Here is a 4,720-nt window from a genome sequence, read left to right as displayed (position 1 = left end):
TGCACTATGTATGCCTAAGTCAACCCGTGAAAAGAGTGTACGGGTGCTCAATCGGTCGAAGAGCCAGAATGCGCAAGCCGAGAATCGACATGGTGCCCCTCTATGTGCTGCTAATCCCACTGCAGGTCCCTCAGTCCAATTGTGGCTTAGACTGGGAATGAACTCTGCATGCCTAAGTCAACCCATTAAATGAACGTGCGGGCGCTCAGCCGATCGAAGAGGTAGGATGCGTAAGCCGAGGATCGACCCGATCCCCCTCTACGTGCTACTGTCGATCCCACTACCAGTCCGATCTTAGACTGGGAATGAACTTCGTATGCCTAAGTTAACCCATGAAACGAGTGTGCGGACACTGAGTCGGTCGGAGAGGCATAACGTGCAAGCAGGGGATCGGCCCGGTCCCTCTCTCCATGCTGTCGATCCTGCTGCCGGTCCCACTGCCACAACCCTCGGTCTCACTGGGGCTTAGACATGGAATGAACTCCGTATGCCTAAGCCAACCCACGAAACGAGCGTGCGGGCGCTCAACCGATCGGAGAGGTAGAATGCGCAAGTCAAGGATCAGCCCGGTCCCCTCCTGCGTGCTGTCGATCCTGCTGCTGGTCCTACTACCGTAACCCTCGAAACGAGACTTGCTTAGATTGGGAATGAACGAGACTTGCTTAGACTGGGGATGAACTTCGTATGCCTAAGTCAACCCACAAACGAGCGTACGGGCGCTAAGCCGGCCAGAAAGGCAGAATGTGCAAGCCGGGGATCGACCCGATCCCCCTCTGCGTGCTGTCGATCTCGTTGTGGGTCCTGCTATCACAACCCTCGATCCGGTCTAATATTAGACTGGGAATGAACTCCGTATGCCTAAGTCAACCCACGAAACGAGCGGACAGGCACTACGTCAGCTAGAGAGGTGGGATAAGCAAGCCGTAGATCGATCAGGTGGTAGGTGGGTTCAGGCACATCTTCATATTTCTACCATGCCAATGCCATTTTTATGGCTTGTAAATTCATACAATGGTCCCCTAAGCCTTCATGTGAAGTTTCGTGGCAAGGCGACCCGTTTTCTATTTTTCATGATTTTTGAAACTTTTTACGGTTCAGGATTTTTTAAAATTATTTTAGATGGAGTTTTGGCCCCAAATTTGGTAGACATGATCCTTGTATTTTTGTTGGCATGCATAAAAAAATTCAGCTAAAAACTCAAAGTGGAGAGGATTTTGTGACCGTTTGAAAAAAGTATCCCCATTTAAGACACTTTAATGGCTACTGGCAGCAAACCTATAAAATCTCAAATGCTCTTTAAAGGGGTGTGAGTTCTGGAGGTTTGATGAGGGATAGGGGGCCAATATAAGGGATAGGTTCTCAATAGCCTTTGGCCCTTGGTTGGTCAAGACCAGGAATGCACTACGTATGCCTAAGTAAACCCATGAAACGAGCGTACGGATGATCAGCCGGTCAGAGAGCCAAAATGTGCAAGCCGAGGATCGGCTCAGCCCCCTTTTACGTGTTACCGATCGCACTACAGGTCCCTCAATCCGGCTGGGGCTTAGACCAGGAATGAACTTCGCATCCCTAAGTGAACCCACGAAATGAGCGTACGGGCGCTCAGTCGTCCGGAGAGACAGGATGCGTAAGCCGAGGATCGGCCTGATCCCCCTCTACATGCTGCTGTTAATCCCACTGTCGATGCGATCTTAGACTGGGAATGAGCTCTGTATGCTTAGACTGGGAATGAGCATACGGGCGTTGAACCGGTCGGAGAGGCATAATGCGTAAGCCGGGGATCGACTCGGTCCCCCTCTCTATGCTACCGATCCCGCTGTCAATCCCACTGCCACAACCCTCGGTCCAACTCGGGCTTAGACATGGAATGAACTTCGTATGCCTAAGCTAACCCACAAAATGAGCGTACGGGTGCTCAACCGATCGAGAGGCAGAATGCGCAAGCTGAGGATCGGCCTGGTCCCCCCTGCGCGCTGTCGATCCTACTGCTGATCCTACTGTCACAACCTTCCATCTGGTCAGAGAGGCATAATGCGCAAGCCGAGGATTGGACCGATCCCCCTCTGCATGCTGTCGATCTCGCTGTCAGTCCCGTTGCCATAACCTTCGGTCCGGCTGGGGCTTAGACATGGAATGAACTTCGTATGCCTATGCCAACCCACGAAACGAGCGTGCGAGAGCTCAACCGACTAGAGAGGCAGAATGTGCAAGTCGGGGATCAACCCGGTCCCCCCTGTATGATACCGATCCTGCTGTTGATCCTGCTGTTGCAACCCTCGGTCCGGTCCAATCTTAGACTGAGAATGAATGAGACTTGCTTAGATTGGGGATGAACTTCATATGCCTATGTCAACCCACGAAATGAGCGTACGGGTGCTCAACCGGCCAGAGAGCCAGAATGTACAAGCTGGGGATCGACTCGATCCACCTCTGCGTGCTGTCGATCCCGTTACGGGTCCTACTACCGCAACCCTCGATCCGGTCTGATCTTCGATTGGGAATGAACTCCGTATGCCTAAGTCAACCCACGAAATGAGCAGATGGGCACTACACCGACCAGAGAGATGGGATGCGCAAGCCGTGGATCGATCAGGTGATAGGTGGGTTCAGGCACATCTTCATATTTCTGCCATGCCAATGCCACTTTTATGGCTTGTAAATTCATACAATGGCCCCATAAGCCTTCATGTGAAGTTTCGTGCAAGATGACCCGTTTTCTATTGTTCACAATTTTTGAAACCTTTTATAGTTTGGGATTTTTTAAAATTCTTTTAGAAGGAGTTTTGGCCCCAAATTTGGTAGACATGATCGTTGTATTTTTGTTGGCATGCATAAAAAAATTCAGCTAAAAACTCGAAGTGGAGAAGATTTTGTGATCGTTTGAAAAAAGTGTCCCCATTCAGACACTTTAATGGCTACTGGCAGCAAACCTATAAAATCTCAAATGCTCTTTAAGGGGGTGTGAGTTCTCGAGGTTTGATGAGGGATAGGGGGCCGATATAAGGGATAGGTTCTCGATAGCCTCTGGCCCTTGGTTGGTCGAGACCGAGAATGCACTACGTATGCCTAAGTCAACCCATGAAATGAGCGTGCGTGCGCTCAGTCGGTCGGAGAGCCAGAATGCGCAAGCTGAGGATCGGCTTGACCCCTCTCTGCGTGCTGTTAATCCCGTTATGGGTCCTTCGGTCCGGTTAGGGCTTAGACCGAGCATGAACTCCGCATGCCTAAGTCAACTGACGAAACGAGCGTGTGGGCACTCAACCGATCGGAGAGGCAAGATGCGCAAGCCGAGGATCGACCCGATCCCTCTCTACGTGCTGCTACCGATACCGCTGTCGATCCAAACTTAGACTAGGAATGAACTTCGTATGCTTAGATTGGGAATGAACTTCGTATGCCTAAATCAACCCACGAAACGAGCATGCGGGTGCTGAGCCGGTCGAAGAGGCATAATGCGCAAGTCGGGGATCGGCCCGATCCCCCTCTACGTGCTACTGATCTTGCTACCACAACCCTCGATCTAGCTGGGACTTAAACATGGAATGGACTTCGTACACCTAAGCCAACAAATGAAATGAGCGTACGAGCGCTCAACCGACCGGAGAGGCAGAATGCGCAAGTCAGGGATCGGCCCGGTCCCCCCCTTCGTGCTGGCGATCCTGCTGGTGGTCATGCTACCGCAACCTTCGATCCGATTCGATCTTAGACTGGGAATGAACGAGACTTGCTTAGATTGGGGATGAACTCCGTATGCCTAAGTCAACCCACAAAATGAGCGTGCGGGCGCTCAGCCGGTTAGAGAGGCAGAATGTGTAAGCCAAGGATTGGCTCGATCCCCCTCTACGTGCTACCGATCCTGCTGCGGGTGTTGCTACCACAACCCTCAATCCGATTCGATCTTAGACTGAGAATGAACTCCGTATGCCTAAGTCAACCCACGAAACGAGCGGACAGGCACTACACCGGCCAAAGAAGCGGGATGCGCAAGCCGTAGATCGATTGGGTGATAGGTGGGTTCAAGCACATCTTCATATTTTTGCTGTGCCAATGCCATTTTTATGGGTTGTAAATTCATACAATGGTCCCCTAAGCCTTCACGTGAAGTTTCATGGCAAGACGACCCGTTTTCTATTTTTCACCATTTTGGAAACTTTTTACGATTCAAGATTTTTTAAAATTTTTTTAGAAGTAGTTTTGGCCTCAAATTTAGTAGACATGATCCTTGTATTTTTGTTGGCATGCATAAAAAATTCAGCTAAAAACTTGATGTGGAGAAGATTTGTGACCGTTTGAAAAAAGTATCCCCATTTCAGGCACTTTAATGGCTACTTATAGCAAACCTATAAAATCTCAAATGCTCTTTAAGGGGGTGTGAGTTTTCTAGGTTTAATGAGGGATAGGGGGAAAATATAAGGGATAGGTTCTCGATAGCCTTTGGCCCTTGGTTGGTCGAGATCGGGAATGCACTACGTATGCCTAAGTCAACCCATGAAACGAGCAAACGGGCGCTCAGCTGGTCGAAAAGCCAGAATGCATAAGTCGAGGATCAGCTCGACCCCCCTCTGCATGCTGTCAATCCTACTGCGGGTACCTCAGTTCAATTGGGGCTTAGACCGGGAATGAACTTCGCATGCCTAAGTCAACCCACGAAACGAACGTGCAGGCGCTCAGTCGGCCGGAGAGGTAGGATGCTCAAGCCAAGGATCGACCTGCTGCCAAT

This window comes from Durio zibethinus, chromosome 23 (assembly GCF_047325235.1).
Source record: "Durio zibethinus cultivar Kanyao isolate XHJ-2024 chromosome 23, ASM4732523v1, whole genome shotgun sequence".
NCBI classification, from domain to species: domain Eukaryota; kingdom Viridiplantae; phylum Streptophyta; class Magnoliopsida; order Malvales; family Malvaceae; genus Durio; species Durio zibethinus.
Note: the sequence above shows the minus strand (reverse complement) of the source record.